The 15923-nt window shown below is 36.6% G+C and overlaps 1 pseudogene; it reads right to left on the bottom strand.

Annotated features, from left to right (window-relative positions):
* Positions 1 to 15923, bottom strand: part of LOC107690897 (neuroblastoma-amplified sequence-like) — a 170392-nt pseudogene that overhangs the window by 104610 nt on the left and 49859 nt on the right.

Consider the following 15923-nt stretch of genomic DNA (forward strand, 5'->3'; position numbering starts at 1 on the left):
CATCGTAACTGCTGTGGCACGCTGTCTGTGACAGTGTTGATGAATCTTCGTAGCTGGAAATACTTCCGTTCAAGCGTTTTTCTGCAATGGACATACATAAATGGACCGTTAGCCTGATGCTGAGGGAAGTTTTCATTCGGTTTTACCTGCAACACGCAGCAGTCTGGCCAGGCTGAGGAGGAGAGTGGACTGTCTGTAGGCAGTAGGGCACTGAGAGATGCACTCCTTTATCAATGATAGACGATCCGTCCGCAGACGCACTGCAGAGACAAAGAGGAAATGAGAGAAAAGAACAAAACAAAGACTAAAAGTTAAGATCTAGCAGAAATGCAGTATAAACAGACTAGAATAGCCAAAATGTGAAGCAACAATCTGGTAAACTGCATAATTTGTCACATGAATATATATTTACACAAAAACACACTGACAGTTGGAGACTTTATTTTTCACATGGCCATATATTTAGACAGAGCCCAAAACCTGGCTGTGACAGATATACTTTTTTCATGTCAATGTAAAGCATATATGTTTGTTTTTTTACTCTATTTTATTAATTGCATTAAAGACTTTTAATCTGTTTAACAACAAGGGCTGTTTGGTCAAAATTATGGGGAATTTGTACTATTTTGTGGCATTTCAAAGCAAATACATAAATATTGAGATATATACAGTACAATACAGTTGTAAAAACTGTAAAAATCTGCAGTCAGTATGAAACATATATTTTACACACTTCCTTACATACCATTTTGAAAAATAGCATGCCTTATAAAGTCTGCACTGTGCAGTATGCATTAGCTAGCACTCCATTTAAAACACAGCAAAGATCTAAACTAAAAAAAAAAATTTATGAAAAACACCAAATTCACTGCATGCATTCTCCTCACTTCCTGTCATAACGGGCAAGTACTTGTGATGTGTGGTAATTGGATGGACACAAAGCATGTCTCAGCTGTCTGACTGAGCACAGTTTAAAATATTGAGCTGGAAGTGGTCTGTGCTGGAGGTCACGCTGGTCTGAAGCAGGGAGGGGGCCGAGCGGGCCGTGAGTTACAGGCCTGCGGGGGAGCAGACAGCTCCATCTTCTGAGGAGACACTGTGGGGGCAGCTCCTGAACCACATACAGACCAGCCAGCCATCAGCAGCCCCTGCCAAAGCCTGCTTCCAAAAACAGCCGCGGATCTGTGTGTGTGGCACTAAGAGGTTTGTGTTTACTTGAACGTGAGCGTCATTGATTACAGTTTAGCTTTATCGCTCACTCTTTTACTTGTAGTGGAGGGTATACGCAGATATACGGCATATACCCACTTCTTTATCAGTCGGCTTTGCGTATACCCACCTCTAAATCCCCTCTGATGTGCATTATTCATTAGTGTCCTGCATTAGCCAAAATCATGACAGTCCACCATGACTAGCTAATCAAATCACATGTAAATAAATGCCAATATTCCCTAAACATACCCAGTAAAGACCAGTAAAGTCAGGATGCACCGGCTTCCCTTTAAATTTGATTGATGATTGCGCCCGCGCCAGCCTCTCATCTCGACAAATCACGTGAATGTAAGCATCGGAGTCGATCTGGGGCGTGAGTGCATGTCAGGGGAGGAGCGAAGAGTGATAAAATAATATTTAATTATTAACTACTAATTTGAATCAGTACATTATAATGAAAACAATACCTTAAAAAGGAAAAAAAGCATGTTTTTGCGATCAGATTTTTTAAATCGGTAAACCCCTGTAAACTTTTCAGTCCAAGGATCCAGTAAACGAATGCCTTCAAACAGTAGCCTAAGTTCAAAACAGCTACAGAGAAAACCCGACCGGTTTCATCAGAGATTGCTTAGAGTCATGTCCAGAATTATTCTTTTCGGCGTGTATTTGGCTTAAAAGCACGAGTGTTTTATAATGGATGTTGCTGAAGCCTGAAGGTGTTTTTTAGATTCTGAATGGATCCGTATAGTAGCCTGTACAGTCAGGTCAAGGCAGTAGGTTTAGTAATCTTTTGGCTTCTCCTTGTGGTCCTGTTTGATATCGCAGCTTGCCTAGTGCTTAATTGTATTAAAATGCTCTAAACAATTTTATTATAATTTTATTTTTTCGCACTATATAGCATAGCCTATACATAAATTGTAAAAGGTATGGGGGAGTAGAGTAGGCAGGGGGTTACTATTTGCCCGTTACTGTATGCCATGGGAGAAACAGTCAGTCAAACATAGGAGTAGAGCTGCACAATTCTGGATAAATTGATCACAAATTAAAAAAAAATTTTTTGGTATCAAATAGAGATCATGATTCTCCTATGGATAACTAAACAAAATAGCTTGTCTACTAGAGGTTCTGACGAAATGTTAATTGTTGCAGTCTATGTCATTTTTTACATTTTAATATTTATTGCAAAATCTGCACCCCTTTTGTGGCTAATATTAATTTCATAATGATCCTTACTTCAGTAAGTCAAGTAGCAGAAGTTACAGAAAGTGAAAATGTGCTAATACTATTGGCCCATTTTGGGGTGAACTAAATATGCAAGACTAGTCTTGACTCTTACATGTCACTGTTTATAACACAGGCTGTTGCTGGGCTGCTTAAAAAAATGGGGGCATAAATTAAGAGTATACCCACCTCTCCAGGCACCACTAAACCACTGCTTACCCCTATGTCGTTCCAAACCCGCAAAAGCTTCGTTCGTCTTCGGAACACAAATTAAGATATTTTGGATGAAAACTGGGAGGCTTGTGACTGTCACATTGACTGCCGAGTAAATTACACTGTCAAGGTCCAGAAAAGGATGAAAAGCATCGTCAGAATAGTCCATCTGCCATCAGTGGTTCAACCGTACTTTTCATACTTTTCTGGACCTTAACAGTGTATTTTAGTTGGCAGTCTATGGGACAGTCACAAGCCTTCAGGTTTTCATCCAAAATATCTTAAATTGTGTTCCGAATACGAACAAAGCTTTTACGGGTTTGGAACGACATAGGGGTAAGTGATTAATGACAAAATTTTCATTTTGGGGTGGAGTATCCCTTTAACATTGGTTTTACCGGATATCTCTTTTGTAACCTCAATAGACTATCTAGCAGAAAACTGAAAATGGAAATGTGTGAGAAAAGCTCTTGAGGACAGTGTCAGTAATACAATAAAAATGCAAGGTTTAATTAACGGGCGTCCACACAGGACACGTTCTTGAGTCAATACAGCTAGGCTGAGCACAATAGAACTGCTTTGAAATACCTGAAATACTCTGAGGGGGAAAACAGCAAGTCATGGTGCAACGGCTAGATATGTTAATGTGCATATAGACCAGTGATCCTCAAATCTGGCTCGCGAGATCCACTTTCCAGCAGAGTTTAGCTCCAACCCTATAATCAAACAAACCTACCTGTGATTTTCTAATGATCCTGAAGACATTGATTAGCAAACTCAGGTGTGTTTGATTAGGGTAGAGCTAAACTCTGCAGGAAAGTGGATCTCGCGAGCCAGATTTGAGGATCACTGATATAGACCAATAATGTATTGCAAAGCATGTATTGTGTAAAGCATGTTACGACTGTAACAGATCATTAATACACTCTTCAATTTTCACAGCATGAACCAGGGAGAATCACTCCATTTTCTCTTGACGAGGAAAAAAAAAGTCAATTTTTGACTATTGCTGGATGATATATCAAATCTGTATGCGATAATGCTCAAAAATGTTGACCCAAATGGCTTTCCTCGTGCATAAAGCTGTTTTTGTAAAAAGCGATAAAAAAATACATGCATGTGGCTAATTGCTTTTTATTGCTGTACTGGAACATAGACAGAGATTATTAAATATCATTCTCCCTAATGTTCACCTAAATAAAAGCTATGGAAAAATGTGCATTGAATGTATGTGTACATTTTTTATTTTTTTATTTTTACTGTATTTTACTAATTACAACAACAATGGCTGTTTGGTCAAATAATGGGGAAAGTGACTGAGTCATTTCAGAGGAAATATGTATTTTATCAAAAATGCAGTATAAACAAGTAACAGTGAAATTTTATAACATTTAAAATGTATAAAATATTCAAATGTTTTCTATTTTAAACATTTTTAAAATATAACCTACTGAATCTACTGAAGGCAAAATTGAATTTTCAGTAGCCATTACTCCAGTCTTCAGTGTCACATGATCCTTCAGAAATCATTCTAATATACTGATTCGGTGGTCAACAAGCATTTCTATTTACGGTATGAGTGTTAAAACAATTAATGCTTAATATTTTTTGTGGAAACTACGATCATTCTTTTTGAATAGATTAGAAGAAACTTCTAATCAAATGAAAGTAAAGTACACAAATAACATTTAGACTGTTTCTGATTAAATAAAGCAGTAATTGATGTCATAAAATAATGAGTATGTTTCGATTTAAAGGTCAGAAGCTATAGCTTACATGAATAAAAAGAAAATCACAAACATGACACTTGTAAATTAAATAATTTTATATATACTGATATATTCATTAATGTGTAATATGTTATATTTTTTAAACAAATTATGAGCTCTAAAAGATATTTAGAATTTTTACAGCTCTTGCTTTAGACCATCAACAAATGTTAACTTTTAAAATAAAATGTTAAGGTTACTACTGCATCTTTCTGGAAAAAAATGCAGCAATTAATATTTAGTTTATTTATAGTTATTTTCAAAGCATCAATGTACTGTCACTATAAAAGAACTACATTATTGTTTATTTAATTCTAACAAATAAGTTCTTGTTAAAAACTAACCAAAATTAAAAATAATTTGCTTATAATTTCCACACAGGAGAGACTTGGTGTTGTTTCCAAACAAAAGGAAATATATCGATATCGGCCAAAATGAGTTGGAAAAATATCGGAATATCGGATATCGGCAAAAATCCAGTATCGTGCATCCCTAATCACTAGTCTGAAAAACAGATATTTTTGATACATCATCCAGCCCTGGTTTGACATTTTACTTTGGTCTGTTTTTATGAGATTTTTTCCCTCAACCCAAACAGGAAAAGCAAACACGAACAGAGCCATAAACACAAACATTTGATCTAGCCGATTTAGTCAGCTTGAGCACGAATCTCCTGAAGGAAATGGAAGAAGAACATATTTTCGAACGGTAGTAATAGCTTACCTTGTAAGGGAAGACTTCACGCCAAACTGCTCCAGTCGAGAGAGGTCGCTGATGAGATCCAATTCCTTGTGGACAAGAGAAGGACAATCCGTGATCAACATCAGACACGACCTAACGGACACACCAAGAAGATTCAAAATACAATATTTAACAGACAGTTCACCCAAAACTGCTTCACTTTTCCAAAAATAAAAAACTCATTTTTTTGTTCCACAGAAGAAAGAATCTCATATTGGTCTGGAACGACGAGGATGGGTACATGATGGCAGAATTTTCTTTTTTTGATTGAACTGTTCCTTTAAAGCGAAAACAGAAAAAAGCAGCAGCCATTCCTTCAAATGAGTTTTGATTCTTCTTATTTCTTAATTACAGACTGAGACTCTGACGTCACGTCGCTTTCATACCGTTATCAGAGGCTTGCAGAGGCCTGCGTCTGCTCCACATCTGTGCTGCTATAAATGTGCTTCATAGGACAATGGGGACAGACCAAAAAACAAATAAAAGCACAGATCCCGGGCCAGCTCTGCTGTCACTTTCCAATATAGATTGGCCGAGACAGCTGGACCGGAGGAAGCTAGCGGTGCACTTTTGAGCCAAGCCAGTAGCAACAGAGAAAGCAGAGCAGAAATAATAATTCAATTTAAGAGCTTGAGGAAAAAAAAACAACAACAAAATGCAGCAGTATTTTTCAAGTAGTTTCCTCTACAATCTGTGAGTTTTACATGGTAGTTATTTTCAGTGACACTGGAATCAGACCCAGAAGACTGTTTCCAGCTCCGCTTTGCATAAGATTTACTGTGGGTCGTACAAATACTGGCCAATATAAAAAAAATATACTACCCTTCAAACAGTTTAAGGAGCTTACGCAGCAGTTTCCATGAATACTGTACACAATGTATTAATCATAGTGGTGTGGCATTGTGATCTGGGGTGAGCAACCACAAGGTTGTAGTTTAAAACGATCACCAGTGACGTTTGAGTAAGGCATCTACGTGTACTGTGCATGTAATAAGTGTAACATAAAAAGCTTTATTTGAAAGTGTCTGCTAAATGACTGCATACTTATTAATCAAATGGCATTTCCCCTGGGCTAAATTAAAATGCAACACACGCAGACAAAGGCTGATAGGAAATACGTTGGACTCAAAAAATATTTAGAGAACGAAGCCATATTTAATGTAATTGCATTAAATACGAAAAATATCAAACCTAGTGGCATCGAAAAATGATCTTTTAATTAAAAAAATAATAATTTTGTAATAACTTTTAACTATATTAGACTCTAACTATATTAGAAGGTAATATGAGTGGATGTCTGAAATCCACATTTATCACATTCCCTAAATTGTAATGAGCAGTTCTTAGAAACCCGCTGCGGTTAACAATAGAGAACCTTTAAGGTCTGCCTGCAGTTTTCTTCAAAAGTTCAAAACATTTGGTGGTGTAATGTTTGAAAACTAAGAAAATAAAACAACTATAAATATTGGGATTACAGATCCCATATACATCTTTTTCCTTAAATTATTAAATTATTTCTTATTTTTAGAGTGAAATATAAATTTCATATGCAATAAATTAATCACGATTAATCTCATCCAGAATAAAAGTTTTTTTTTTTTACATAATATACAGTGGTGTGAAAAAGTACCTTTTTAAGGTCATGCCACATCATCTCAATAGGATTCAGGTCACGACTTTGACTAGGCCACTCCAAAGTCTTCATTTTGTTTTTCTTCAGCCATTCAGAGGTGGACTTGCTGGTGTGTTTTGGATCATTGTCCTGCTGCAGAACCCAAGTTCGCTTCAGCTTGAGGTCACGAACAGATGGCCGGACATTCTCCTTCAGGATTTTTTGGTAAACAGCAGAATTCATGGTTCCATTTATCACAGCAAGTGATGATCTGAAACATTAAAGTGTGACAAACATGCAAAAGGGGGAAGGGGGCCAACACTTTTTCACACCACTGTATGTGTGTACTGTGTATATTTACATAAAAATACATATATTTACACATACATGTATATATTAAGAAATATATGTAATATATATATTTATATATAACAAATTATATAAAATTCTATTATATATAGAATTATATATATAGACACACACGCGTAAATATTTTTTAAATATATACACGTATGTAAATATATTATATGCACACACACACACACACACACACATATATATATATATATATATATAATGTAAACAAACTATTATTTTTGGATGCGATTAATCGTGATTAATCAATTTGACAGCACAACTTTTTTTAATCATTTAAAGTCTAACATACTCCAATTTGTGACATAATTTGCTAGAAAAAAACATTTCTTAAATAAATGCCATTGACTTGATACTTTGTTATAATGCAATGACATTCACACATTTTTACATGTAATTTAAATACTGCAATTAGGTTTTGGGGCCACTTTAGATATACGGCAATGGAAAAAAAGCACTATAATGCAAGTTACCTGTGTCAAGCAATTTTTATGCTAGAACAAAAAGATATATAAAGCTGACATTACACCAAATGTGTTTGTTTGCTGTAATGGTTGATTAGATGGTATGACGGTCCTAAACATCATTAGAATTATAAGATTAGGAGTCAACCAAATAGGAACGAGAAAAACCACCATCATCACAATCCCACCAGATTTCTGAAGCACAGATAGCTGAAAACCCTCATGTTCTTTTACCACACCTTTCCACTTTCTTTCCACTAAACACTTTAAAAACACTCTGCCCAACGTGTCAGCAGCCCAAATGGTTTCAAGCCGTTTCCAAGACAACTGCGCTACTATTAAAATGTACGTGAAAGCACCAGCTATCTTCAAAATCCCCGTAAAACCCATTCAACATAAAACAACCGCTCTAAACACCCAATGCACAGTCCTCTGCTTCCTGGGGCTAAAGCAGTCTTTGTAATGAAGGCCTCTGATTAGCCTCAGCAAGCTAATAATTACAAGTGTTTTTCTCAGTTTTGTTTGGCAGGAAGTGACCGCATGCGATGACGACTTAAGCACTCGTTCTCTCAGGATTGCACACGGCATGCCTGTTTTTGTCAAGGCCAAGACACAGCACTTCATCTTTGAAATTCAGCGTGGACATTTAGCATTGCTAATAACCCAGAAATGTGGAGATTTTATATTTTCCTGAACGTATTTTAGGTTGTCACTTTTTATTTTAATAAAATTTCGCACCTAGTTTGAAAGTAGTATTTGTGGCAAATGCAGAAAATGCAAAAATTTTGTTTTAAAGGGCACCTATTATGCCCCTTTTTACAAGATGTAATATAAGTCTCCGGTGTCTCCAGAATTTGTCTGTGAAGTTTCTTCTCAAAATACCCCACAGATCAATTGTTACATCATTTTGAATATGCCTATTTTGAGTGGAAGCATAAACAGGCTGTTTTTGTGCATGTATCTTTAAATGCAAATGAGCTGCTGTTCCCCGCCCCCTTTTTTAGAATAGGGTTGTGCCTTTACAGCTCGTTCCTCAGATCTCTGCTAAAAAACATCTGTTTGTTTTTGATTATCATGTCTATCACACTGAAATCAAGCATTTGAAAGCCACATCAGTTTAAACTTCTGATATACGGTTTGTGCGCATGTGCGCTCAGAAGCATGCGCGGCTGTCAAGCGGCATGTGAGTACTAAACCAAGCTCTCTTTCATGTCTTATTGTGCATAAACTGTCAAATACACACAAGTTTATGTTAAAAACACACAAGTTACAAAAACAGACGTTATGTCTGCGAAGTTAAACAGCTGGGAAATAAATCGCATGTTTATATTAGATCAGCGTATTAAGTGACAGCAGCATAATATACAGGTGCATCTCAATAAATTAGAATGTCGTGGAAAAGTTCATTTATTTCAGTAATTCAACTCAAATTGTGAAACTCGTGTATTAAATAAATTCAGTGCACACAGACTGAAGTAGTTTAAGTCTTTGGTTCTTTTAATTGTGATGATTTTGGCTCACATTTAACAAAACTAAAAATGTATTTTTATTGGTCTTATGAAGTATTCTAATTTGTTGAGATAGTGAATTGGTGGGTTTTTGTTAAATGTGAGCCAAAATCATCACAATTAAAAGAACCAAAGACTTAAACTACTTCAGTCTGTGTACATTGAATTTATTTAATACACGAGTTTCACAATTTGAGTTGAATTACTGAAATAAATGAACTTTTCCACGACATTCTAATTTATTGACATGCACCTGTACAGTACCTACTGCTCCCACGCTGTTAATATGACCCAAACAATAACATGAAAACAGAAAATCACTCACTGCTCTTGAATGAGTCATTTCTGTAGCTCTAATAAGAAGACATTTTTACTGGAATGCTGCTTTTAACTGCTCTAACATGAAGATAAACATGGCAGATTGTGTGCGGCTCATCTGTTAATAGGGCAGTGTCTGTCAACAGTCGTGGGTGGGGCTTGTAAAATGTGACATCGCATTTTACAGATTCTGCGAACTGCTTGTTCTGAGACACTGCTTATGATTTATGGGGATTAAAAAAAAGGAGCGGCTGGATTTTTATCATTATAGGGTGGTAGTGTACATGCACTGCCAACACACATTTGTGCTCAAACAACATGTAAAAGTGAATTTTGCATAATAGGTGCCCTTTAAAATAATCCTAGTGCCTAGATAAAACCTCATATATCATTTAGACACACACATATGATTTATTTCAGTGTTCGAAAGAAGAGGGAGAAAGGGACAGTTAGACAGGAACAGAAGAGAGATCTAGAGCATCTTTAGCATTCTGTCATTTTTTTGGGGAACTTATTTTGCATTTGAACCTAGTTTGAAAATCCACAACAGATGTTTCTGTTCTTAACCTCTTTACAAAGTTGGATGTATTTAAAAAGTACATGGCCTAACTCAACACAGTCAATATATCACAATAAAAATCTGATTTTTAAGAAAGTGCCATGCAAAAACCAACACCATTATGGGTGTTGGGACATTGCAAGGTGATTGCAAGGTGGAATGGGTGGTTGCTAGAAGGGGTTGTCTTGTAGGGCTACATAATCATTTTTGTTTTCTACAACAAAAACATTTAGTAGTGGTCTGTGGAGGAAACATGCATTTATTTGGAGATCCAATAATTTAAATTAGACCACTTTTAATCGCCCTTTTCATCGCCCTCAAGAAGAAAAAAATCCTTTGTATGATCGCATTTAAAAGTAATAACAGAAAACTGCAGTGCATCAAATATGGTAAAAAGAAGCTCAAACGTACTTGCTGGTTGAGCTTCTGTTTACCATATTTGATATATGTGTGTTGATCAATGTTTATATACGAAAATCTACACATCCTATAAAGTGATCATGTCTCTTCAGACGACTTGGATTAAACCACTTAATTCATTTGGATTTCTTTTCTGAACTCTTTTTAAACTTTTTGAAGTGTCAAAGTTTTGGTGGAATGGACTTTTAATGGAGGGACAGAAATCTCTTAGGTTTCATTAAAAATATATTTGTTTGAGCTTCAAAGACGAATGAACATCTTGTGGGTTTGGAACGACTAAATGATGATTATGTGATGACAGAACTTTCATTTTTGGGGGATCTATCCCTTTAAATAGAACCACTAAAATTCTTTCAGAACTACTGACTCCAAAACAAGACTACTGATTCTTTCAATGAAGAGGAAATCAGTCATTCTCTTTCCAGTCCTAGTTTGTCCCAGAATCCTTCACTGACACGTTCACATTCTCCCACCATTTTGTTTTCAATCTTTCAGTCTCTCTCTCTCTCAGTGGAGGCAAAAGTGCTATAATTTAAACATTAAGCTCATAATTACTGTCCATCTAAGTTCCCTGTCTGTCTGTGGCATGTGCGAGTGAGAGAATGACAGTAATGTGAGATGCGTGTGAATGCATATGGAGTGGCGGCCCGTCCAGCCGCCCGTGAACAGACGACGGCCTAATTACTGACCCACTTTGCAACACGGCCCATCGCTCAGGGGCCGCAGTCTGTCACCCTTAGCGCTCCAGCCCAACAAAACAAAAATAGACAGACAAACAGAGAGACTGGAAACACATTAACCTAGAGCTGCAGGGCGGAAGTGAGTGACCGACTGTCTGTCTGTCTCTGATGGAGTCAATCTCTCATTATGGCAGCTAATTACACCAATAATAGCCATTGTGAAGGGCTGGACTCATAACAGGCAGGAGACCAGAATGACGTTGGACGGTTTGATTCCTGCGGGGTTTCTTCCTCTTTCATCATAAACTCCTCAAACAACTGCAGAGTTTGAAGAGGTAGTTTCAGGCTATTTTCACTCATGGTTTGATTGCTTGGTCCGAACTAGAGTTTGATTCGACACCCCCTCTGCCCCAGTCAGCTCATATTTCTCGACATGAGAACACATGCTCACTTACATTATTCCAGTGGTTATGCCAATATTTTGGTGTTTTAAAATTTGCATAATAATGAAAAAAAAAGTTTTTTATATACAAGTAAGTTTTTAAGTAATAAGTATTTAGAATTTAGCTGAGACTTACTAATGAGATAAAAACAGCAACCTACAATATTAGTAGTTGTTCATTTTTTATGTATTAGTAACTAGGCCTGTATTACTCTGCTATTTCTGTGCATTTCCTGTCAAAAGTTAATAAACAAAATCAGGAAAAAAATATATAACAATAACACATTTATTTTTGAGGTATTTTAAGATATATTTGCATAATTAAAATTATTTTTTATTTATTTATTTTTTTTATTATTGTTGTTGTTGTTAGTAGTAATACTACTACTACTACTACTAATAATAATAATAATGTTATTATTATTATTACTAATAATAAAATAATTGTAATAAAATAAATGAACTGTAATAATAATAATAATAATAACAACATTTTAATAACTCATTTTAATGATACAAAAAAAACTTACAATATCATAGAAATGAATTAATAAAAAGCTTTACAGGAAAACAAAAAATAAATAAATAAATAAAAATTTAAGTCATTGATCACAATAAATAAATAACTAAATAAATAAATTAAATATGTTACAAACAATTTAAATTTGAACGAGTGAAAGAGAATAAGGCTTGAGAATTAGGGCCATCTCCCAGGCCCCCCATACGTCATACTTAGAGAATGACTGGAATATTGGAAAATATTAAATATTAAAAGGCTGAACACTACTTTGTGCTATTATTGGTGGTTAACATGGGATCAAATTCTCGCCAAATGTATTGCAGTCACGGATAAAAAAAATAACAAGCGTGAAACCAAAATTTAAAAACGCAAGTAAAATTATATTGCACAAAATTTTAAAATGAAAGCAAAGTTTTCAGAATAACAAACAATGGTCACGGATAAAAAAATAAGTGTAAATCAAAAATTTTATAAAGCATTAAAAAAAATAATAAGCACGAATTAAAACTTTAAACACATTTAAAATCATATTCCACAAAACCGAAATATTAATGCAAAATTATCCGAATTGCACACAAAATCACGTTTTCCTTGGTCATATTTCTCTGTTTTTTGTGCTCTCAGACATTTTCTGCACATATTTTTTTTTTTTGTATGCTTATGCTGTTTTTTTGTATGCTCTTTATTCCACGTTCTGCGCTTCTTCTTCCAAATGTTGCAGTTAGAGTTTCATGTAAATCAGTGAGGGCTAAAACATCATCATTGGTCCACTAGATCTAGATTGACAGCTTCTCCTCTAGCCAATCAGTCGAAGAGGGCGGTGACGTCACTCCAACACGCCTCATTACTGCCGATGCTCTGTTCTGTTCACTTGTACAGGTGAAAATGGACAAATGTTGGCTGGGAAACATCTTTCCATACAGGAACCAAAATTTAAAAATGCAAGTAAAAATGCAAGCGGACTTAAGTGTCATCACTGGTCAAATAGTTCTAGATTGACAGCTCCTTCTCTAGCCAATCAGTCGAAGAGGGGAGTTGACATCACTCCAATGCGCCTCATGAGCTGCTGATGCTCAGTGTTCTGTTCACTTGTACAGGTGGAAATAGATAACTGTCAGCTTTGGTAACATCTTTCCATACAGGACACCATTATATGTGTCTGTCTGTCACTACTGTAATAGATTACACTAACATTGGCCTACTTTTAGCTATACCTGGACTTGGTTCACTCTCCGGCTGTGAAACAGAGTGAATTATTAGTAAATAATTAAAGAGATTAGCACGATAATATCATGTATCGGCGATCTTACAGGCTGACGATAGGACGATATGACTATGGAGCATATCGCCCAACACTAGAACACACCATCTAAACAAATCAGAAGATCATGGGACATGATCGCCAGATGGACGTTTTCCTCTCGTCCTGAACATAACAAACTCTCCACAAACACCTGTGTGGACGAGAGACAGAGAATGACAGAAAAAGAGAGAGAAAGAGATCAGTGCCGTGTAGCGGAGACCCACGGGAAGGACACGTTCAGGTGTGGCAATTAATCACCTGTCTTTAGTCAATTGCAGGCGAGACAGAATCACTACAGGAGAAATATCAAAAACTGCTCTTTCAATGACAACACAATCTCATGAGCATCTCTGTGCAACAGCTGTGGTGTTCTGGGTAATTTCAATGTTGCCTTCAGCTACATTTAGGCAGAATAAGACATCAGCGTAAAAAAATCATAAAATCCGAAGAACAAGCATTAATAAATAATAGACTGAACTAATTCTCTCTTGATTCCTGCTGTTCTTCACACAAAATACACTATCCATTATTTGCTGTATGGTGATGTTGAGGGCTTATCTTTATACTTAAATGATGTTTGTTATTTGTCACTGTTATAGGGAGCAACTGGTGGGTTCCTGAAATGATATATATAAAATAAATCACGCAAGGAGAGTACTGCAGTGACTGCCCATTCCCATGAGGCAGTGTGAATTACACAACTTGGTTTCCCTACAATTTCAAACTACTATCGTTTAAACGTTTGAGCTCAGGTTTTTAATATTTTTATTTAGCAAGGATGCATTGGACTGACCAAAAGTAAAGTAAAAAAAAAAAATAGTTACAAAATAGTTCAAGTGAATGCGGGTTCTGTGACTATATATACACATGTATAGAGAATATATATATATACACACACACACACACACACACACACACATTTTGCAATAGACTTTTGTATTTTGCAAATACAAAATTGTATAGAATTGCAGTTCATGTATCTGGCAAAAGAGACATTTTGCATTAGGTGAACAATCTAATTAAAATCAGCAAAACAAAGTGGCATTACTGCGGACAGATATTAAGACAGTTGCAGTGAGAACTTTAAAAAAAAATCAACAATCCCCCCCCGTGTGTTTGTGTGTGTGCTGCAAAACCTGAATGCCATTAACCGTGGCCCTTGGAGTTTCATATGGTCTTTAGAAATATAATCTGCAAGTGCTTTAATCTGTCTGCGTTAGAGAATCCAATATCTGCAGTGCACATTGCACCTATAACCATAACACGGTTAACTCCCAACACCACACAAATGAAATATCCGCCCCTGCTCGGTCTGCGAGCCAATGAGCCATTTCTAATGCACACCCACAGAAGTGAGGCAGAGTTTACAGCTGGTTGCAGAGGTTTGTGTAAGTTCATTAGCTGTTTAGCTATTGAAGAGATTTCAAAGCAACTCGGCTGCATTCTGTCAAATGGACCCAGACGCAGAGGGGAAATGGTGAGAATGCCAATTCCATAAAACTACATCCAAGTTCTTTCATTTTCCTCTAAGAACTTTCAATTTACTGTTCGTCTGGGATTGTCTTTCAGTAGCTTGGAGAAAAATACAGTGCAGGAGCCCGTACTGACAGGAACTGGGTAAGAGCAATTCGAACGGAGTAGAGGTTGAAGGATAATTCTCCTTTGTTGTTGTGTTTTTTTTCTTTCTAGTCACAGGGTGAGCAGCTCGGAGTTAAGGGTGAACTCCTGACGGCAAGTTCAGCTCGGCTGTTCTGCTCTTGATTGTGATGAAGAAATCAATAGTGATAGGAATGCAGCCTCGTTAGAGAATGCCGCTAAATTACAGAGCAAACAGACAAAGCCCACCATCGGCATCAGACTAACGCGCAGCCTGAGACTCTTTCACACACACATACGGACATTCAGACTTACACTAACACAGTAGAGCAACAAAAGAAGGTAATGAGATGATAGATAATGCTGGAGCTGTGAGGCAGAATGAAACGGTTGGAAAAGTAGAGGGGAAAGATCACAGGAACTTTACAAAACACTAACGCAGGCAGTAAGGAACATAACATACAGCATAGTACAGAAAAACAGCTCTGTGACAAACCAGACAAGTTATAACAGCAAGATTAATTCTAAAAATAAAATATAAAACCTATATTATTTTATATTATATGTGTAGTACCTGATGGCAAGTTTCTGGCTCTAGACAGGTATAAACATTCTGCTGCATGTCCAGGAGATCTTGAAGTAAACTTCTCCACACTGACTCACTCACAGGAGGGTTTCTGAACAAACAACAGACAGTGAGACAGGTGCACACAAGTGCTATGGGAAAAGCTAAGGTGGCCGTGTGTGTGTGTGTGTGTGCGTCAGACTTGCGTCCTGTGTGACGGGTGAGTAGGACCATCAGCTGGTGAGCTTCCTCTATGCTGTTTTGTCTGTTCCTCACGAACGAGATGGGCTTCTGGAGACCGTGTTTCTCCAACACCTCAGCAACACTGGGGAGAGACAGAACAGAGCCTGATTTAAATAAAAGTGTCTAAACTGTTAAAACTGGCTTACAGTATTTCTGAAGCCG

Source organism: Sinocyclocheilus anshuiensis, unplaced genomic scaffold (genome assembly GCF_001515605.1).
Source record: "Sinocyclocheilus anshuiensis isolate Anshui unplaced genomic scaffold, SAMN03320099.WGS_v1.1 scaffold3034, whole genome shotgun sequence".
Taxonomy (NCBI): domain Eukaryota; kingdom Metazoa; phylum Chordata; class Actinopteri; order Cypriniformes; family Cyprinidae; genus Sinocyclocheilus; species Sinocyclocheilus anshuiensis.